The following is a 23237-nucleotide window of genomic DNA, read 5'->3' on the forward strand; positions in this document are numbered from 1 at the left end:
CTCTGACTCTAGGTCGGCAGCAGGGCGCTGTCGCCCAAGCCTTGCCTGTCATTGTGACTAATGCAATCCTGACCCCTAATGGTTGCTACCAGAACTGCAACTAAGGGAAAGTCTGGGTTTGATGAGGTCGGGTCCAAGTTCGTAGCCTGGATCTGGAACCTGCTCTCTCACACAACACATAGATACCACTTCGTCGCTGTATTAGAATTAGCCCCTCCCACCCAACTCCCAACCTCCGTGCTGGACAGCACGTGCTCAGGATGCCATGGCAACTTGGAAGTGGGGGAGCTACAGGAAGGGTTTGAGAGCCGAAAAACGGATGCTTATCTGCAATTTGGGGCTCCACCTCAGAGTTCTGTTGCCATCCGTGTCCTGAAAAGCGGTGGATTTAACAAGCTAGGAAGAAAACTGATGATTGGATTCCATTGGGGATTTTCCAATTACGCAGGAGGGTTTGTGGACAGAAAAATGTCTTTTTCCCCCCTCAGAGACAAAAGGGTTGGCTTTGGAGGGAAAGATAAACATCTACTGGAGAAAGAGAAGTAAACGGGTCTAAAGAGAGTAAAAATGCGACTCCTTGGACCTCTGTACTAGCTTCCAATTTCAGAGAACTCGCAAAGAAGTGTCCAGCCACTGGCCAGCCAAAAGGTAGCAGAGCTGGAGGAGATGGCAGACCATATAGCACGACAGCATGCTTAGCTGTCCCCTCTAGATCATCTCCGGTGCCTTGTCACGGGTCCCCAACCTGGCCACAAGTGTGCTGGCCATGTGTCTTTGTAGGGATAGAGAAAGTAGACTATAGACCTCCGGGGATTGAACCCAGGGACCTAAAGAAACAAGAGAGGTGCTTGAGTGGCCTTTGGAGTAGTGGACCTCGGGCAGGAGGAGAAACAAGACGAGCCCTGATACAGGCAAGATGGCATGTCCCTGGGGACCCCAGAGTGTTTAAGGAAGCAAGCTAGAAGATTATTAGGATACTTCTCAGTGTGGGTCTGCCCTTCGGTGCTGCCCATTGGCAAGAACACAAGACTTTCGGTTTACTCATTCCCAGAAACAAAGGGTTCCTTCCTCCGAGAGCCAGGGCCTATCCAGGCCTGTCCTCTTAGGGTGTGGTAGTTCTGTGTCCTCAAGCAAAACTAGAGCAGAGGGAGGTCAGGTAGAGCTGAAGGCAGAAAGAGGAGGGATGCTTGAGACTCAGAAGACTAAGGTGAAACCAAGGAGAAACCAAGGAGCTTGGGGCTGGAGAGATGGCTCCCCAGGGAAGAGCACCTGTTTCTCTTCCAGAGGACCCAGGTTCAATTCCCAGCACTCCTGTCAGGCAGCTCATAACCACCGGTAACTCTAGTGCCAGGGGATCCAACATCCTCTTCCTGCTTCTGCAGGTACCTGTGCCTGCGTAAACACACACATACAGAATAAATATTTTTTTTTTCAAATCCAGAAGCTATGAAGGTCCAGAAAGGAATGAGACAAAAAGCAGAGCTGAGCACACATGGGGTCAGTCAGGACAAGAAGCTGCTGAGCGCAGGAAGTGAGGCTGGTGTAGGCTTCAGCCTCCGAAAGTCAGTGTGAGAGGGCATCAGCCACTCCGGAAGCAGCGGGGCTGAGGCAGCAATGTGGAGATTTTACAGCGTGGAAGGCCAGGCCTGAGATGAGACCATGGTGACACGTGCTTTGTAAGCCCTGGGGCACTACTGTCACCATTCGTTAACTGTGGCGTCGTTTGAAAAGATGCTGCAGAAGTGCATAGAGAGGCATGAGAGACAGCCACGGTGAGCTGCAAAATCAGTTTTCTGCACTTATAGGTGCAAGCGCAGGCAGCACCCGTGAGTGTGAGTGATAGGACTGCCTGACACTGCCTGACGGGACTATCAATGCGCTACCTCCTCCTTCTTCTCGCCCGCATTTTCTCTTTCTTTTTAAAAGAATATCCATCATTTATAGAGTGAAACGCAGAGAGTTTGCTTTTAAATGAACACTCTCCAGAGGATCACATGGCTAACAGTGGGGCTGTTGGACCTGGTCCCCTCTAACCTGCTTTCGGACTGTGGACCACGGGGTCTCTCACACACTTTCCCCAGGGACATTTTCCCTCCTGCGATGTGGGAAAAGTAGATTTTCTTGGATTCAGGAGCGGCAGTGTGACTTTGTAACCTTGTGACATCTTCCAGCTGGGGAGAAAAAGACAGGAGGGGGCACAGCAAAGCAGACACTTGTGAGGCATTCCCAGCAGTGGGCTGATAGCCTCTCTGCTTAAAGCATCTTGTGTGGGGGGGAGGGGTCACACGTAGTCGGGGAGGGTGTCCTCAATGCTGTGGGATCAGCTTCTGTCTATAGTGGTGGCCAGAGTCTAGTCTCCTTTCCCATCCCTTCCCTGGCCTCTGCTCCGCTCTCCTCACATGTATGAATGGACATTACACCCCTTGGAGCTTCATTCCAAATAATTCCCACTGTGATCCGCTCAGAACCACAGCCCTAGCTGCTCTTCTCCACAGTATCTTAGGCTACAGCCAAAGTGTGTTTGTTTACACCTGTTTTCAGAAGGGCCGCATCAATGGTCAGGACTTGCCTGAGATCATGCAGCAGATGATGAAGGCCCAGCCCACCTGAGAGGCAGCAGCAAAACCCTCCAGGCTCTCTCACTCCCTGGCCTTGTCTCTAACATGTCCCTCCCTGGCCTCTAGGCCACAGCATTGAAGCCTCCCTTTTTCCACTCCAGTGGGCCCTTCCAGAGTAATGAGCTACCCTGCTTTGTGCACATGCCACCTTCAACCCAGCTGAGAGCGTCCCGGTCTCCACTTTGCACAGCACCAGCCATCCCCAGGCCCAGCTTGCATCCTATGAGACTTCCTCTAGGCCTGACCCTTCTCTCCCCACTGTTGATCTTCAATATATCTCTGAAACAACTCCAGGGTCGTCCCCACTACTATGTGGTGTCATGTGTCATTGTACAGTGTCTCCATAGGCAAACAGAAGCCATTCCAGGTGTTTCCTCAGACTGCCCTGAATATGAAGGGTTGGCATTACTGCTGTGACAGCTGAAAGCAAAATGCTAAGCAAGAGAAACAGTGGCAGGAGGAAGCTTCTAGCCCAGGCTGGGTCTTGGGAGTAGAGGTGGGACTGTCAGGGAAGGGGAGGGACTGCTCACAAGTGCTGGAGCCAGAAGGAAGCAGCTAGAAGCAAGCCCTCCCCACCCCCCTACAGTCAGCCCCTCATGTTGTTGCCAACATTTTTACAGATGGGAAACTGGACCTTAGGGAAGTGAAGTCAGTTTGCTCAGAGACCCATAGTTGACATGAATAGCTGGCAGAGCTGGGGCTCAAAGTAAAATCTGGCTGGGCATGGTGGCGCATGCCTTTAATCCCAGCACTTGGGAGGCAGAGGCAGGTGGATTTCTGAGTTTGAGGCCAGCCTGGTCTACAGAGTGAGTTCCAGGACAACCAGGGAAACCCTGTCTCGAAAAAGAAAGAAAGAAAGAAAGAAAGAAAGAAAGAAAGAAAGAAAGAAAGAAAGAAAGAAAGAAAGAAAGAGAGAGAGAGAGAGAGAGAGAAGAGAGAGAGAAGAAGAAGAAGAAGAAGAAGAAGAAGAAGAAGAAGAAGAAGAAGAAGAAGAGGAGGAGGAGGAGGAGGAGGAGGAGGAGGAGGAGGAGGAGGAGAAAAGAAGAGAAGAGAAGAGAAGAGAAGAGAAGAGAAGAGAAGAGAAGAGAAGAGAAGAGAAAAGAAAAGAAAAGAAAAGAAAAGAAAAGAAAAGAAAAGAAAAGAAAAGAAAAGAAAAGAAAAGAAAAGGTAGTCTGTTGACACTTATCCCACCCTGTCATCCTGACTATTGGCTGTCGGCAGGAAGCTGTGAGGACAGGTGGCTTGACTTCCACCCCTCTAGTAACTTCGTCCCTGGACAGAGGACCACTCCTTGGATGCTTTGACTTTCACCCATGCTTCTAGCTCAGCTGTCACCCTGAAACATCTGTATTTATTAACCTGTGTACACACCTCTGCCCTCATGTGTCTCCTGCATCTTTTATCACTCTCAACCAGTGCATATAGGTGCATATTCAGTGCTCAATGAATTCATGAGGGGGAAGAAAACTAAACAACGAGCTGAAGCCAATCTGAGCCAAAAGCAGAGTACAGAGCAATGCATGGTAACGTACTATACCATCTACCACATCTTCCCATTGAAAGTCTACTCCACAGCTCACGGAGTGACATCATCCAAGTCATCTTCAGGGCTTTGTGGGGCATTGTGAGGTGTTGCTCAAGCTAGATGTAAAGCTCTCAGCCCCGGGGCTGCAGGAAGGAATCTGCAGTGTGGCTTTTACAGCTTGAAACAAAGTCGACACCAGTGGTTCTCAACCTGTGGGCCGCAACCCCCCTAGGTGATTCCCATATCAGACCTGTTTATCGGATATTTACATTACAATTTATAACTGTAGCAAGATTACAGCTGTGGAGTATCAATGAAATAATTTTATGGTTGGGGTGACCGAAATATAGGAGCAATATTAAGGGGCCACAGCAATCCACTGGTCTACACACTGAGCCAGGCTAGACAAAAAGTAGGAGCCCTGGAATCTCTCATCCTCTGGGCTTTCAAGATCCTTCTTCTTCTATTTACTTATTTATTTTATGTATATGAGTACACCACCGCTCTCTTCAGACACAGCAGAAGAGGGTATCAGACCCCATTACAGATGGTTGTGATCCTCCATGTGGTTGCTGGGAATTGAACCCAGAACCTCTGGAAGAGCAGTCGGTGCTCTTAACCGCCGAGCCATCTCTCCATCCCTATCCCCATCTTTTTAATACTGCCTTCTCTGACCCCGAGATCCTTTGTGGACTTAGCATCATAGAGTCCTTCAGAGTATGTAGAAGTTTTTTAGACTCTTTGAAGAACCTGCAAGGATCTTCTATATGTCTCCACTGGTCCCCATCACCTCCATCTCACACTCAAGTAACAAAGAATCTGTTACTCTCTCCAGACTCAGAATTCTTGGATGTCTTATTGAACCCTTTCCACCTCTCCAGACACTCCTGGCTCTAGCACCATCAGACCTGGCCTTCAGGCAAGGAGCTCCAACTGCTCTAGCCTCTAACAGCAGCACCGTGACCCCCAACCCCCAACCCCTGTTCCTACCTTCCTGTGGCTTTCTGCAATTTTCTCCAACAGCAAATCAGGTCTCTGTAAATTTCCATAAGCAAAATATCTCAGAAGGGAGAAGAAAGAGAAGTGGCTGGAGAGATGGCTCAGCACTTAAGAGCACTGACTGTTCTTCCAGAGGTCCTGAGTTCAATTCCCAGCACCCACATGGCAGCTCACAACTGTCTATAGCTTCACTCTTAGGGGATATGACTCCCTCACACACACATACATGCAGGCAAGACACATACAATACAATTTACATAAAATAAAAATATTTTAAAAAAAATAAAGAAGGGGGAAGGGGAGGAAGGGCCAGCGTGCTCTGGCAATGGATGGAAGAGACCACCTGACTTCTGGCCTTCACTGGGCCCCGTGCCATCACTGAGCCCTGCCATTTCTGCCTGAGGTTCTTCTTTGTTTCATTTTTCCAGACAGGTCTCACTGTGTAACCCTGGCTGACCTGGAACAGATTTTCCTGGACCCTATGTTGATCCTCCTGCATCAGCCTCCCAAGTGCCAGGATGACAAACATGGCACTAATTGTGGCTGCCAACTTGACTCCATCTGAAATCAACTACAGCAGAAGCAGCTGGGTACCCCTAGGAGGGATTTTTCTCGGCGGGAACATTTGAGGTAGGAGACCCACCCTAATTCCAGATCATCTGAGGTGGAAAAGCCTCCCTGAATCTGGGCCATACTTTTGGTGGCAGGCTAAGTAAAGGAAACGGAAGAAGGAAGGATTTGTCTTTTGCCTGCTTGCTTTTGCTCTTACTGGCAAATTCATCTAACCTGCTGCTGAGGCATTCCTGTGCTGGCATCAGAACCCATTTCTTTCTTTGGGATTCTGACATATGCTGAAGACCAGCTGTGGACTGAACAGCCACGCCATTCTTGGTGTTTCTGTCAGGATAGCCATTGTTGGACTAGCCACATCCCAGCCTGTGAACACACACACATCCCCATGCTCATTCTTCTCTGTGTAGACCGCCCTTTAGATGAAAATTAGCCATTATCTACGGGAGCCCTTGGTAGCCACATCCAGTCTTCCCAGAAAGAAGGCTGTCATCTTTTACTTTTTAATATTTATTTATTTATTTATTTATTTAAGTACCCCTTAGCTGTCTTCAGACACCCCAGAAGAAGGCATCAGATCTCATCACAACCATCACAGATGGTTGTGAGCCACCACGTGGTTACTGGGATTTGAACCCAGGACCTTTGGAAGAGCAGTCAGTGCTCTTAACCGCTGAGCCATCTCTCCAGCCCGGCTGTCATCTTTTCTAAAGGTAAAAATACTCCTGTTGTGTGCAGGAGATGGACAGTTTTGGGAAGGCGGCTATGCAATGTAGCACTGTAGCCAGCCCTCGGGGCGGGACAGAGGCTGTGCTGGGGCTCCCTGCCGCCTGGTGAGGGATGTTAGGATTCCTGGCTTCGGTGGTCACAACCAGACACCTGGCATGTAAAACGCAGACTCGCTCTTCTCTTTTTACAGATGGAAAGCAACTGTGGCCCAAGGGGTGAGTGGGAGGTGGATGCTGAAGACCAAGCAGTCCTTGTTCCGGGTCCTTATATGGAGGCAGACCAACCAGGGTTCTGGAGTTGCTGAGGCTCTAATCTACATCTCTCCCCTCCTCATGCTTTCCCTGACACATTGCAGCTTGCCCTACACCTGCCCGTCACCCCAGCCCTGGATTGGAGTAAGAAAACCACAGCAGCAGGAGGCTAAGAGAAAAAACAGGGCTGGCAAAGCCACTCAAGGCCCCAAGTGACTCTCAGGCCACTGAGGACCGAGGACTGCAGTGCTCTCGGCCATAGTCCCCAGACCCTTAGAGGCTAGCTGCCACTCACCTGACCTCCTCCTCCTCCTCAAGCGGCCTTCCAGATGCATTCCTCACCCCCAAGCATCTGGCCCCGCCAACCTCATCATTCCTAACACCACTAAAGTACCTTTCTCATTCCTAGATTCCCTCTATGTCCCAGAAGGTTCACAGAGAGGATGCAGCACATCTGACCTGGGGTGGACACCCTGCCCCACCTATGCACTCATCCCTACCTGCCCCACTCCGGGAGGGCCCACCTGTGCTGCATGTTGGATGAGAGGCTGGCACAGGCCATCATTTCTTAGTATATATTGACATCATGATGTAAAGATGATACCAGCCCCACCCACTGGGAGTATCGCAGCCCCGGGAGTGGCAGAGCCTTGCCTTGAGCCACCATTCAGCTCCTTCACATTATGACTTAGGATGGCTTCTTCCCTTTTACAGAGGTGGGCACGGAGGCTCAGGGCCACAGCATGGGCCTAGGCCACAGGGCTATACTGATATACTAGTGGCAGTTCATCAGAACCCAACACCTAATCTCTCTCTCTCTCTCTCTTTCTCTCTCTCTCTCCCTCCCCCTCCCCCTCCCCTCCCCCTCCCCCTCTCCCTCTCCCTCCCCCTCCCCCTCCCCCTCTCCCTCTCCCTCTCCCTCCCCCTCTCCCTCTCCCTGTCCCTCTCCTTCCCCCTCCCCCTCCCTCTCCCCCTCCCTCCTTCTCCCCCTCCCCCTCCCTCCTTCTCCCCTCCCCCTCCCTCCTTCTCCCCCTCTCTCCCCCTCCCCCTCCCCCTTTCCCTCTCCTTCTCTCTCTCTCTCTCTGTCTGTCACACACACACACACACACACACACACACACACACACACAGATAGTCCCTTCTTCCTTGCTATCTATGCCTGTATGACACATGGAACCTCAGAGGTGGCCTCTGAAGGACAAACATAAAGGATGGGAATCACCATGAAGCCACTATTTATTAAAATTTTCTCTCCTTTCCTTAGAACGTCAATACGAAGCTATTGAGCATGTCCTGTATGCCTACCGTTTGCCAATGCTGGGAATTCCACAGAAATCAGAGAAAATGTCTACGTCAAACAGCACTCAAGGAGCTCAGGCAGGCAGATCACAAGCGCTGCCCATCTCCAAAATTAGTAAATGAATGACCTGGACCACGGAGGAAAGGGCTTTTTCCTTATTTATTGAAGAAGTTGAATGTTTAATGAAGACAGACAGTTATGCGGTCTTCCCCCACTCCTGAAAGCACTAGAACTGCCAAAGGAAAGCAGCAGAGGAGAGGAACCCAGGAGACACCTTCAGGGGTCGATGTGAGCGTCATTAACGGGTTATCTAATTATAGTCCCTGTCGCCGCACTGAGAAGGACCAGAGTCCCTTCTGTGATTCCTGGCTGCAAACAAACAGTCCGGCTATGAGAACAGTGATGCGTCAGGAAATCCCAAATGAGAGGCGGTCTACATCCAAATTGTTTTAAGACGAGGAGTCCAAAAAGGCTGAGGGATGCTCCAATTCCTTCCAATTCTGAATGTCACGTCGTAGTTGTGTGGAAGGTTCCAACTTGCTGAAAATGTTAAAGTAACTGGGAGATGACGGCATACGTTACCAACCTCAGGTGGGTTAGAGGGAAAGATTTTGTATTAGAACTTGGAACTTGTCTATTACCTAAGAAAGGCTGTTCTCTAAAAGTTAGTCAAAGGTGGGTTTTTAAGAGGAAAAGGAAGAAAGAATTGAGAGGATGTCTCAGGGAGTAGACTTGCCTGCCCTTGAGGATTCAAGTTCAACCCCCAGGGCTCACATAACCAGCCAGGCCAGCACTGGGAAGTGGACACAAGAGCATCCCAGGGACTTGCTGGCCAACCTAGTCATCAATGTCATGTCATTTATCTTAAAAAATAAGGGAAGTGACAGAGGAAGGCATCCGATGGTGATTTCTGGCCTCCACATGAGCACATTCACTCATACACGTGCAAAGAAACAAGCAGAAGTAAAAAAAAAAAAAAAAAAAAAAAAAAGATTTAAAGCAGAAAAGTTGGGCTGGTTTGGTTGGAGACTCCGTTGTGTCATGTGATGTCTTTCTGGAACCTGTCGACACAGTGAGAGGATGTTCTGCTGAAGCAGACACAGTGAGAGGATGTTCTGCTGAAGCAGACACAGTGAGAGGATGTTCTGCTGAAGCAGACACAGTGAGAGGATGTTCTGCTGAAGCAGACACAGTGAGAGGATGTTCTGCTGAAGCAGACACAGTGAGAGGATGTTCTGCTGAAGCAGACACAGTGAGAGGATGTTCTGCTGAAGCAGACACAGTGAGAGGATGTTCTGCTGAAGCAGACACAGTGAGAGGATGTTCTGCTGAAGCAGACACAGTGAGAGGATGTTCTGCTGAAGCAGACACAGTGAGAGGATGTTCTGCTGAAGCAGACACAGTGAGAGGATGTTCTGCTGAAGCAGACACAGTGAGAGGATGTTCTGCTGAAGCAGACACAGTGAGAGGATGTTCTGCTGAAGCAGACACAGTGAGAGGATGTTCTGCTGAAGCAGACACGTGATGTTCTTCTGGAAGCTGTCTGCTGAAAGGGCACGTGACGTTTTTGCTGGAGCAGACATTTGAGAGGACACGTGATGTTTGGAAAGGGTATAAGTATAACGCAACAGACAATGGATGACACTATTGTATTGGTTCACCTTGCTTTCTTCTCTGATCTTTGCTTGCCATGACTTCATAGAGAGAAATGCACCAAAGAACTTTTGGAGGTGTTCCGGCTGCTTCTTGCCGTTGGTGTCAACAGACTTATGCCAATCGGTGGAGCCTCATGGTTTCTTCTGGATCAAGCCATGGCTGCTGATTTGAGTGGACGGAACTGCTGACAACGAAGAATGGAATCACCCCCAAAGAACTACTTCTAAACAGGTCTACATCCCCCTTGTCCTATTAGCCATCTTCGTCCCTTACTTCTGGTGAGTGGTGGGCTAGAAGGGAGGTTGAAGCATTAAGAACTCTCTTATAGTGTGGTGATGAACATCTTTAATTCCAGCCCTTAGGAGGCAGAGGCAGATGGATCTCTACAAGTTCAAGGCCAGGGTGATCTACTTAGTGAGTTCTAGCCAGCCAGGGCTACATAGTGAGACTCTGTCTCAAAACAAAAATGCCATAAAAATTTTTAAAACTGGGAAAACATTTATCTGTGAAGAAAGAACTACAAATTACTTTTTATAATTACAATTCTTAGGAAATAAAAATCTGCCTGGTAGCACTATGAAAATTGAAAAATAATGAAACATCGACGATAGCTACAGAAATTGCCAAAGTAGTATCGACCTACATCTTTCCACACAGCCTGTATCTCTACATCCTCAGGGCAAAGGGATTGTGCATTGTGGCCATCCTGGGCAACCATATCTCAAAATAATTAAATAGGTGTTGGAGAGATGGCTCATCAGTTAAAAGCACCTGTACTTGCAGAGGACCCAGGTTAGATTCCCAGCATCCACAAGATGGCTCATAAGTGCCTGTAATTCCATTGCCAGAGGATCCAATGCCTTCTCTGATCACCTTGAGCACTGAACATGAACACTGCACATACATACACACACACAGGATACACATAAAATAAAATACATCTAGTCTTTAAATGTCTAATAAAGTATATTTAGGTTCATATAAAGCAATAAAATTTGGAAAATATAAATAAACCAACACAAAAGCAATATTTAATGCCACCAGACTTTTAATGTCAATTCAGGTGTTAGTTAAGCACCTGGAATTTGGAACCGTTGCAGGCATAAACTTTAAACACAGATCTCCATTTGCAAAAGCCACCTAAAACTAATCCAGATGTTGAGAAAGATGTTTCTTCAGGGGTATAGCTGCTGGTAAGTTGTTCACAGTCTGCTGTTCATACCCAAGCCCATACAGGCAACCCTATTTAAATTTAGTGAGCCAAAAAAGAGAGATTATGGTGAGATGGCTCAGTGATGGCACTTGCTGCAAAGCCTAAGACCCGAGTTCAAGCCCTGGAACCCACAGGATGGTGGGCAGGGGTCTGACTCCTGCCAGTTGTCCACTGATCTCCACACACCCAACTGGGCAGAAGGGAGTCAGATAAGAGAGATTAATAGAGGTTGAATATGGCCATAATACTTTATATTCTTGAGCAAAACTGTCAAAAATTTAAAAAATTAAAAGTTAATCTGAATACCACAAAATATCATATGAAATTTTATCACTGCTACATGATATAAAACTATTTTCAGAGGCTAGGGAGACGGCTCAGTGAGTTAATGGTACTAGCTACACAAGTCTGACAACCTAAGTTTGATCCTGGGACCCAGGCAGAAAGCTGAAAATGGCAACAAGAATCCACAGGACCAGGTACTCCTGCAGTGAGGTGGGGTGGGGACGGATTGCCTGACAGCTTGTAAGCCAGCTGGCCTGGAAGACACAGGGCAGTAGTAGAAACAAAAAGAGAAACCCGCTTCAAGACCTTCTCCAACTTCTGAAAGTTGTTCTCTGACCCCCCCCCCTCTCCCTTCCTCCCCTCTGTGTATAAATAATTAATTAATTTAAAATGTTTACAATACAATTTTCAACTCATAATAGGAAACAAAATAACATAGTAACATTGTATTAGTTCTGTGGTTGTGGTAAAAAGTATCTTACAAAAGAAAAAGGGACTTTTTAAGTGTGTGCTTGTGTGTGTCCTATGAGCCTGAAGGTGTTAATCCCCAGGAATTTCAGTTCCTGGCAGTTGTAGCTGCCAGACACCGTGCTAGGAACCAAACCTGGGTCCTTTAGAAGAGAGAGGGGAAAAAAAGCGCTCTTATCTGCTGTCAATCTCTCCAGGCATGGGGTCAGAAGCAGGAGGAAGCTGGTTACATTGTTTCAACAGGGGAGGGGTGCTAGACTCCATCCACTTCTCCTTTAGTCTAGGACTCCAACCATAACGAACGAGAGGATACTAGTCACAATTAGGTTGGGATTTTCTGCTCAGTTAAACCTCTCTAGGAAACCATGATGATCATAAATTACATTCCATCTAGTTGACAATGCAGTCTAAACATTGTAAATATCCAAAAAGTAAAACCTTCTTTAGATCGTTTCTTTTTTCTAAATTTCTATATATTCTTGATTTGTTTCAGAAGGTAGATGTTTATAATGAGACTTTCTCAGACCCAGCAGTAATATAAGTAATAACACAAGAGGGTACTAATTAGGTTTAAGATTAGGCCTTTCCTTGGACAGTCTACCCGCTAGCTCATCTAACTTAGCCCAACTATCTAGACCACCAGCTGCCATGTGGCTAGCTCTATACGCTCTACTCCGCTGCAATCTGACTGTTTGCTCTGTTCCCTCCATTCTCCCGCACCTGTTTTCTTCTCCTTGCTTCATTCTCTTCCCAGAAGTTCCGCCTCCTACTTCCTGCCCAGCTATTGGCTGTCAGTTCCTTATTGCAACCAATCAGCAGCGAGACAGTCTCTGATAAAATTCTCGATTGCCTTTAGGCAGGTGAGGAAACCCAGTGATAGCCACAGAAATGAGAATGCCAGAATCTCTGCAGGTACAGAATTAACAAGTGAATATACAGAGACACACCTTCACACAATGAAATAAAAAATAATAATAATAAAAGATTACCCCGCCGGGTGTGGTGGCGCACGCCTTTAATCCCAGCATTCGGGTGGCAGAGACAGGTGGATTTCTGAGTTCGAGGCCAGCCTGGTCTACAGAGTGAGTTCCAGGACAGCCAGGGCTACACAGAGAAACCCTGTCTCCAAAACAAAAAACAAACAAACAAACAAACAAACAAAAACGATTACCCCAACAGATGTTGGCTTCTCTTAGTAAAGATACTAAAGCAGACGGTCTAAAACCCAGATAACATTATAACATTCACTCGTGACTTCTGTAGGTTTTTTTTCTTTTTCTTTTCTTTTCTTTCTTTTTTTTTTTTTTTTTTTTTGGAGGGGGGGAGGGAGAGTAGAGGTTGGGGGAATTCAAGACAGGGTTTCTCTGTGTAGCCCTGGCTGTCCAGATGCCTCTGCTTGGCATTCAGATTATTGTCAGATTGTTGTTACTGTATCTGCTGTCTGTCTTCTGGGAAGCAATAAGAATGCTAACCCAAAAAAGCAGGCTGCCCAAAAAAGAAGACCCCAACCATTATGCTAGATTCCAGAAATCATGAAGAAGTCTCTTACTGTCACAAGATTATACCTTCAATCCCAACACTCAGTGAGTTTGAAGCCAGCCTGGTCTACACAGTGAGACCTTGTGTCAAAAAAAAAAAAGTGTGTAATAATGCAAGCTAAGCTATACGATCACCATCAATGTGCTCAGACACTGGATGCCTAGTCTTGTGGCTCTTGGTCTCATGTAAAGTGCCGATTCTCCCACTGAGGGTGCACAGTAATATTTTGTTGGCTGCATCTAAACCTATTCTTTGCCTTCCATGTCACTGTTCTTTATTGGCTTTTTTTTTTTTTAATCATGATTTTCATCAACCATTTCTAAGTGGCAGCCAAGGAAGGAAACCTCGAGAAGCAGGGTGCTACCTGCTCAGTTGCCCTCACCCACACCTTCTCCCAGTCCATGGGACCCATCTGTCTATCAGTGGAAATGAAGGTCAACAGCTTGTCACTTCAGGCTCATAATCCCTTTCTAATCATTCACTTACTTCTTTCGTCACTATTCCCTTTTCATAAGAAACTGAGGCATTAGGAGGTTAACATGTGGTTAAGCTACTCCCTGCTCTAGAGAACCAGAGTCCAGTTCCTCTGGGAACCACGAAAGCTTCCCGGCTCCAGTGCATCCTCCTAACAAGGGTCTAAAAACTCTGAAACCATGAACCAAAATATAACATTCCTGCTTTTAAGTTATCACAGGGATTTGTCATGGTGACAAAACATAGAAAACTGGTGCTTGAAATAGATGTTGCCATGTACACCTATAATCCTAGCAGTTGGAGAGGCGAGGCAGGAGACACACTTTTGCTTTTTGCCTGCTTGCTTTCACTCTGTCTGGCAAGTTCATCTGTTCTACATGATAAATTCCTACAGTGGTGTCAGAACTTCAGGATTCTAACATATATCTGTAAGAAATGTCAAATATGAGTCTTATCTTTTAAATAGTATAAAACCTGTGTTTAGGACAAGGAATTAAAATTTTTATCTCTCCCACCTTATAATATATTAATGAAAACATTTAATCCTTTGCACCAGGCAAAATATTTGTTTATACAAAGGCCCAGTGCTTTATTCTAATAATCTGATGGCCTGGAGCAATAACCATTTCTCTCTTCTTCCTTCATTTACTGTGTATCAATTCTTTACAGACTAGACAACTGAATAGGACTGTGAAGAAGTAACAAGCCGATGGAAAACAGACATGCCACCACTTGAGTTAACTTGAGTTAGATACACTTCCTGTTTGTAAGCTTTGCTGAACTCACCCTCCTGACCAAGAGATTTGTTTTTTCCAGACACTTCAGTTGGAACAGCAGTCTCTTTCTTTGGAATCCTGAACTTATTTCTAGCATACCAAAGACCAGCTGAGACATCCAGCCTCCTGCACTGAACTACTACTAGATTCTTGGCCTTTCCATTGGTCGACAGCCACTGTTGGACTAGCTGGACCACAGCCTGTAAGCCACTCTAATAAATCCTCTTTTAATATAGATCCATTCTGTCAGTTCTATCCCTCTAGAGAACCCTGACTGATACAAACTGTGTACAAGGAGAGTGGTTCTAGAGAAACAGAATTAAAAGAATGGATTTTTTTTAAAGTATCTGGAACAGGCTTTCTAATTTGCTGACACCCACGGTTATTGAAGCCTCTTCTAGAAACACAGAGAGCACTAAAATGCTACGGTGTGAATTATTTAATCAATTTATGAAATAAATGCATTTGATTATCCAGATTCATCTAGGGTGAGGAGTAAGGAATTCAGGGAAACAATGAAGCTGATGATTGCTCTTGCCATCACTGGATCCATGGGCAAAGGAAAACAATGATAAAGTGGACCAGCTCTAGAGTCACATATACACTATAAAGGTTTCTAACTGTGCCCTGGAAGAGAATTATCCCTTTATCAGCCACAGAGCTCAAGTTACAGAAAATCAAATAGAAGCCCTGATTTTAAGAGTAGCTGAATTATAATGAGAATCTCTGTCACGGTGGTGGATGGTGTTGGCAGTTAGGGTAAGGGCACTGACTAACAAACACTGGCACCCTGTAACTTGGGGTGGAAGTGTGTGTGGGTGTCCCAACGAGGCTGAGGATTCTGAACACTTGAATTCTAGAGAAGTCTCTCTACCCTTAGCAGAAGATGCACCTCCAATTCCTACCTTCTGCAGTACAGCCTTCTTCACCTTTGCCTGGGAAATTAATTCTTCATTGACTGCTGAACCAAAGGTAACTTTCCCTGAAGAAGATGCCAGGCAAGACAACACTGGCGTCCCTCAGAACCCACCAGTAGTTGCCTCTAGACCTATAACCAGACTCAAGGCTTTAAGCAAGCTCCTGGAGGAGAGGTGGAAAGCGTAGACAATGAGGAAGTGAACCACTGAAGTGGAAACTTCTGGTTTCTTTGGAAAGTCAATGATGTCAAATGATGTTTTGCTGGGGCATACAAATGAGAGGATGTTTTGCTAATGTAGACATGAGAGAAGACACGTGATGTTTAGAAGAAATACAATATGACCCTGCAGACAGTGGAAGCTTGAGCATTCGTTCATTTTGCCCTACCTCGCTAGTCTTCGATGATGACACACATGTACTGGTTCACCTCACATTGTGCTGCTGAGCTTCACCTGTGGTGACATCATAGAGAAAAACTCACCACAGAACTTCTTGTGAAGTTCTTGTGATTTCTTGCCACTTTGGCAGACTCAGGCAGATTGGTGAGTTTCTTCTGGATTGAACTGCCCTTGCTGATTTGTATGTGGTGTCTGCCAAGTAGACCAGACTGCAGCTGCTGATTCATGTTTGGTGTTTGTAGTGGACTGGACTGAGAACAATGAAGATTGAAATCACCCCAAAGAACTATTTCTAAACAGGTCCACTTCCCCCGTATCCTAATAACCTTTCTTTTCCACTACCTCTGGTGGGTGGTGAGATAGAAGGAAGGTTGAACCCTTATTAAAGTAGGTTGAAAAAAATATATGCCTACACACTACCTATTAAAAAGCTTAAGAACTTTGCTAATTCATTCTAGCAGAAATCTGAGACATATGTGCAGGATAATGGTGGAAGAAACACAAACTTGGTCAGACTGGGGTTATTGATGTGGGTCCACTGAGGGGAAATCCTAGTTTTCACATGAAAGCTCAAATCATATTTTGTTTTGTTTTGTTTTGTTTTGAGTGCCTGAGAGTTGGAGAGATAGATCAGTGGTTAAGAGCACTGACTGCTCTTCCAAGGATCCTGAGTTCAATTCCCAGCAACCACATGGTTGCTCACAACCATCTGTAATGGGATCCGATGCCCTCTTCTGGTGTGTCTGAAGACAGCAACAGCATACTCTCATACAATACAATACAATACAATACAATACATAAATAAATCTTTTTTTAATGTTTGTTTGAATGGTTGACTGAAGCGTTTTTCAAAAGCTAGCCTACTGAAAAGAATCTAGAGATGCCTGATGTCCCTTGGCTTAGTGTTGATGATTTCGGGGGACAACACCATGTAAGAGTAAGTATGCTGTGTAAAACCTAATCCTCCACAATAGGAAGGCCCTGAAGACATGTCCTTCAGTAAAGTCTCATAAGATGCAAAATGATGACAGGGGTACCAGCACATTTGAAGAGCGTTGTTGTTGTTGTTGTTTCCTTGTGTCAGATCTTAGGATCAGAGACACTCAGCTGGATTCCTTAAATGTGGTAGGTTAACAGGGTCCAGGTTAGCAGGAGCCAGGTGGCAGCACTGAGTCATCAGAGACAAGGTGATCAAGTTATAACAGGCGACATGAGCAAGGAGACATCCCTAATGCTCTGGTCCACAACGGGAAGGAAAAGCAACATGATTTTTACCATGGCATGAGTCATACGGACCTTTAGCATTTACTAGCCAGTCACGGTATGTATTAGAGTTCTCTAGAGTAACAAAGCTTAACAAAGCTTATAGAATGTGTGTGTGTGTGTGTGTGTGTGTGTGTGGAGAGAGAGAGAGAAAGAGAGAGAGAGAGAGAGATTGAGAATGATTTACAGATAACCCAGCAATGGCTGGCTATGAACTGAAAGTCCAAGCAAACAGTATTGTTCAGCTCATGAGGCCGGATGTCTCAGCTGTTCAGTATATTCTAATACCCAAAGAAGTAGGCTCTAATGCCTGCGAAGGAATGGACTTGTTAGCAAGCAGAGACCAAGGCGGCAAAGTGCCAAAGAGTCCTTCTTTCCTTCCCTGCTCCCAGCAGAAGGTATGATACAGCACAAAACAAACAAACAAACAAACAAACAAACAAAACATATCCTGGCTTGGCATACATCAGATAACAAGAGTGAATCCCTGAACAGGCTTTGATGGACTAGGCCTTTGTTTTGTTTTGACAGGTGGTGCTGTTTGCATGCTGAGTTTAACAGCCTGAATGGTACTAAGTAGGCATAATGCCTTTTTTGAGCTGTGTAAAGTTTATCCTTGTGTTACTCAAATGCTGATTTCTCTGCCCTCATATCTTGTTTCAATCCAGACAGGTATTATAATGTTTATGTCAAGAATCTCCTCTTCGGAGCTGGAGAGATGGCTCAGTGGTTAAAAGCACTGACTGCTCTTCTAGAGGTCCTGAGTTCAGTTCTCAGCAACCACATGGTGGCTCACAACCTCTGTCCTGGAATCTGATGCCCTCTTCTAGTGTGTCTGAAAAGAGCAACAGTGTGCTCATATACACAAAATAGATAAATAATTCAAAAAAAGAATCTCCTATCTCTGGGTTAGAAAGATGGCTCAGCAATTAATGAATGACACTGTCTGCTCTTCCAGAGTTCCTAAATTCAATCCCAAGCAACCACATGGTGGCTCACGACCATCTATAATGTGATCTGATGCCCTTCTCAGCCATGCAGGCATACATGCAGATAGAGCACGCATATACATAAAATAAATTCTTACACGCGTTCGCGACCGGCCAGGAAAGACGCAACAAACCGGAATCTTCTGCGGCAAAAGCTTTATTGCTTACATCTTCAGGAGCCAGAGAGCAAGAGAGCAAGAGCTCTATTGCTTACATCTTTAGGAGCCAGAGCGCAAGAGCGCAAGAGCTCTATTGCTTACATCTTTAGGAGCAAGAGAGCAAGAGCGCAAGAGTGCAAGAGAGAGAATGGCGAAACCCCGTCCCTTTTTAAGGAGAATTATCCTCCACCTAGGACGTGTCACTCCTTGATTGGCTGCAGCCCATCGGCCAAGTTGTCGTCACGGGGAAGGCAGAGCACATGGGGTGGAAAACTACCCTTGGCACATGCGCAGATTATTTGTTTACCACTTAGAACACAGGATGTCAGCGCCATCTTGTAACGGCGAATGTGAGGGCGGCTCCCCACAATAAATAAAATCTTAAAACAAAAAAAAAGAGGGGCTGGCAAGATGGCTCAGCGGGTAAGAGCACTGACTGCTCTTCCGAAGGTCCTGAGTTCAAATCCCAGCAACGACATGGTGGCTCACAACCATCCATAATGAGATCTGATGCCCTCTTCTGGTGCATCTGAAGTCAGCTACAGTGTAATTATGTAGAATAATAAATAAATCTTTGGGCTGGAGTAAGCAGGGACTGAACGAGCAGAGTTGACTGGAGCGAGCAGAGATCCTAAAATTTCAATTCTAACAACCACATGAAGGCTCACAACCATCTGTACAGCTACAGCATACTCACATACATAAAATAAATCCTTTTTTTAAAGAGCTATACAGAGAAACCCTGTCTCAAAAAAAAAAAAAAAGAATTTCCTGTCCCAAGTTTGTGTAAACAATGCTCTCCCCTGTCAATAAAAGCTGATCACCCAATGGCTGGACATAAAAGAGAACAGGGCAGGACTTCTGCCAGCAGTGGGAGGGGGAGAACTAAGAGGACCATATGAGCCAGAAGACCTGATGGTACTTTGTGGGGAGCGGGTGTGGCGGCAGTCCCAAAGGCGCCAGGGACTGCAGCTAAGTCATATGACTTGCACCTGATTTCCTCATATAAGACACAAACATCTTGAGTGCTGCTCAGGTGTACCAGGATACAGGTGAATCCAATTTGGTGGAGATTTGCCCCTGCTGCCCTGATTAGCTGAAGCCTCGTGACTGGCGAGGGGGCGTGGCCTGCGGTGCGTGGATGAGAGAGAGTATAAAAAGAGTGAGAGGGCCAGGGTTCGGGGGAGATATTAAACAAGAGAGATATAAACAAGGGAGATATAGAGAAAGAAGAAACAGGACTGAATAAACATGTGCAGAAGGATTCTGTTGCAGCGTCGTTCTTCCTGGCCAGTTAGGTGCGCGCAAGAGTACTTGAGGTGTCAATGGCAGATGGAGATGCTGTATGGATCCTTTAGCAAGTCCTATAGGTGAATCACAGAGGAGACCTTTGGGATTTTGGAGCAAGGCTCTACCATCATCTATAGATAACTATTCTCCCTCTGAAGCTCTTGGCCTGTTGTTGGGCCTTAGTGGAAACTGAACGTTTGACAATGAGCCATCAAGTTACCAGGGAACCTGAGCTTCCCATAATGAACTGGGTGTTATTGGCCCTGCCAAGTCATAAGTAGGATATGCACAGCAGAAATGTATTAAATGTATCCATATGATACAGAAAAGTATTAAATGTATATGCCATTGGGTCCTAAAGGCACAATGAAGAAGTTTCCTAAATGCCTAGGGTTTCTACTCCTGTTACAATGTCCCATCTTCTGCCAATCATGCACCTACAGCCTTATGGGGTATTGCCTATGATTGGTTGACAGAGGAGGACAAGAATAGAGGACAAGACTAGAGTCTGATTTATTTAAGGTTCTGCATGTTATAGACCTTACCCAGAAGTAGACACTTGCAACATTATGGGCAAAGGAGGTGAAGGTACGTGTGTCTCATGCAAATGCTCACCAAAAGGCGACTTCAGCAGAAGAGGAGTTCAATGAGCAAATAGATTGTACAATTTGTTCTAGACAGCCTCTTTCCCTATCCATTCCTGCCATTGCCCAATGGGCCCATGAACAAAGTGACCATGGTTGCAGAGAAGGGGGGTGATGCACTAACTAGACAACATGGACTTCCACTCACCAAGGCTGATCTGGCCACAACTGCTGCTGAGTTCCAGATCTGCCCACAGCAGAGACCTCACTGAGCCTCCCATGTGGCACCATGCCAGTAACCTGGTGGCAGGTTGACTACATTGGACCACTTCCTCCATGGAAAGGACAATGTTTTGTTCTTACTGGAGAAGAAACTTACTCTGGTCATAGATTTTCCTTTCCTGCATGCAATGCTTCTGCCAAAACCACCATCCATGAATTTACAGGATGCATTATTTAGCATCATGGTATTCCACACAGTATTGCTTCTGACCAAGGAACTCAATTCACAGACAGAGAAGTGCAACAGTGGGCCCACGATCATGGAATCCACTGGTCTTACCATGTTCCCCACCATCCTGAAGCAGCTGGTCTGATAGAAAGATGGAATGGCCTTTTGAAGACACAGTTACAGCACCAATTAGGTGGCAGGGGCATGGAGGGCTGGGACAGAGTTCTTCGGAAGGCAGTATATGCTTTGAATCAGTGTCTGATATATGATACTGTTTCTCCCAGAGCCAGGATCCACAGGTCCAGGAATCAAGGGGTAGAAAAGGGAAGAGTTCTACTGCTGTAGTTACCACTACAATCCAGATATGGCGAGAATATGTGTGAGAGATAGTCTGCTTGGTTTGAAGACAGTGAGTCCACTTCGAGTCCTGACCTTTGAGGTAGGAAGACATATCTCTGATTCAGACCTTGTGGTAGGAAGACACACCTTTAGTCTATATGGCTGGTTTCTTCTCCTTGGTTTTGTTGTTGTTGTTGTTGTTGTTGTTTTTATTGCCCATTTCTGACTATTTCCCAGAATTCTCTTTATCCCTGCAGGACACCTCCTATTTCCTGCCTCTGCTTATTGGCCATAAGCTTTTTTTATTGACAGGTGATGCTTATAAGAGATTCTCTCTATGTATCACTTTTAAATAGCCTAGCACAAAGTTTCAGGGCTTGGAGAAAATATAGCCAGGCTTTCTGCTGTAATGTAACATGAAAGGGCTCTAATTCAATTCCCAATAGAACCCTTGTTCCTATGAGGAGCCACAGGCACCCTTCAGCCATTTTAGTTTTCTGAGCTGCCATCAGAATTAAAATAAAAGGGATAATAAGTTAAGAGCAAGTCAAAGAACAAGCGGAAGCTTATCCTGGGCACTTATTGACAAATAATTAGTCTCAGGGTTGTTATTTCTGGGAATTAAGTGGACAGGAAGAAAACTTGACTATTTTACAGCGATAGAGTAATTAATGTGGCAGGGACCATTTCAAGACACCCCAGCATTCAGGAAGCAGCATGAATGTCACTGGCTACTTTTAATGAAGTTACAGTCACTATAGAAGTCAGAAGCAAAGCAGGAAGATTTGAAAACATTGCAGTTTGGGCAGAAAAGCCCTCGTTGGGCTGAGACTAAGGACCACATGAAGAGATGACCAATGTTTAAAAGGAAACCAAGTGCCAGGCAGGTGCCTTGCTTTAATCCTCGCCCTCTTTGGGAGGCAAAGACAGACAGATCTCCGTAAGTTTGAGGGCAGCTTGATCTACAGAAATTTCAGGCCAAACAGAGCCATGTAGTGAAACTCTGTCTCAAAAAGCAAACAAACAAAAAATGAAAGAAATAAAAAGAAGTCAAGAACCATGAGCTAGAACAATAGGAAAGATGTCTTGAAGACATCTCAGGAATCATCAGACTCCAGGGAGTAAGGGATAAAGGTGTCAGCTAAGACTTCTCTTAAGAAGAGACCACTGCTGGGGCCCTGTGCTCCCAGGAATTCACCTCTCCAGGCTCAGCCGTACAGCTGAAAGACAAGGGTGTCTGGCTACAGCTCCTCCTAGCGGTAGAACTTGGTATTGTCCATGGGTGTTGACGGCACTCAGGATGTAAGAATTGAAAGATGATGGAGCTTCCACTCAGATTTGGGAGGAAAACCTGGGGTGCCAGGCCTTGTATATAGAAGGAGCAGATTCTCGGGGAGCAGCCATGAGAAGGTCATTGGTGAAAGTGTAAGAGTGGAACCAGAGATTCCCTGCCAAACCCAGAAAGGTAGAAATGCCAGGATCGGGGCTGCAGGCAGTGAGCAGAGCTAGCTCGAGAGAGTGGCCACATGGATTACAACCAGCAAGGCCACAGAAAGGATGCTGTACGTCCAAATGTCAGAAATGGAGTTACAGGGTTTTAAATGTTCTGTGTGGGTTTTTGGTCTTGCTTAGTCAGGTCCCTCCAAATCCCTGTTCTCTTTTGAAACGAGAATGTTTGCTCTGTGTTGTATTTTGGAAGTGTGTGGCTCTGTTTTGATTCTACAGGGACCAGCAGCTAAGAGTTTGCCTTGCATCTCAGAGGACACTTTGAATTTGGACTTTTTGAACAATGTTAACAGACTGGTACTGCTGGAAACGGACAGAATGCATCTTGCTGGGGGTGGGGAAGACAGATGAACGCAGGTGTCAAGTTGCCAATTAATAGACTTGTGCTTTTAATTTTAATTGTCAACTTGATGGGATTGATAGATGCATAGATTACTAAAGGACTCTTCTGGACTGGTCTGAGAGGGTGTTCCCAGAGACAACTAAATAAAGGATGAAGGCTTTCCCTGAACGTAGGTTATACCATAGAATAGACCAAGGCCCTGGAGAAATGGAAGAAAGCTTGCCAGCAAAGCCAGCTCTCTGCTTCCAGGCTGCTCTGCTGTGCCTTGCCCTTCCTGGCACAGTGGACTGACATCGGAAACTGGGAGCTAAAATAAGTCCTTGTCCCCTTTAGATGCTTCACTCCTGTATTTTGAAGCAGAGTTAGAGGGACGTCGGTAGGTTAGGAAAATGTAAGTTGGTTCCCTGAGATGAGTGTTTCCTGCTCGAAGAAAACATGGGGAGGAGAAATGCCATGAAGACATGGGGGCTTGTATCCAAACAAGACAAACAGGGCAAAGAAGAAGAAACCAGGGCCTATAAAATACCCGAAGCCAGCAGCCATGTAATGGACTTCTGGACTTGGCTTCTCCCATTCCGAATGCTCAAAGCTGTTA

General features: G+C 46.0%; 2 long non-coding RNA genes across 2 annotated transcripts; both read left to right on the forward strand.

The window, feature by feature from the left end:
* Positions 1-3744: 3744 nt before the first annotated feature.
* On the forward strand, positions 3745-6277 carry Gm40086. The gene is made up of 3 exons (XR_867413.2): positions 3745-4141; positions 5571-5772; positions 6248-6277. It is a non-coding gene; the product is annotated as a predicted gene, 40086 (long non-coding RNA).
* A 1680-nt stretch (positions 6278-7957) lies between these two features.
* LOC105244486 lies at positions 7958-14471 on the forward strand. Its single transcript, XR_867414.2, has 3 exons — positions 7958-8583; positions 9695-9926; positions 14444-14471. It is a non-coding gene; the product is annotated as an uncharacterized LOC105244486 (long non-coding RNA).
* Positions 14472-23237: the final 8766 nt, after the last annotated feature.

Source organism: Mus musculus, chromosome 3, assembly GCF_000001635.26.
Source record: "Mus musculus strain C57BL/6J chromosome 3, GRCm38.p6 C57BL/6J".
In the NCBI taxonomy this organism is placed as follows: domain Eukaryota; kingdom Metazoa; phylum Chordata; class Mammalia; order Rodentia; family Muridae; genus Mus; species Mus musculus.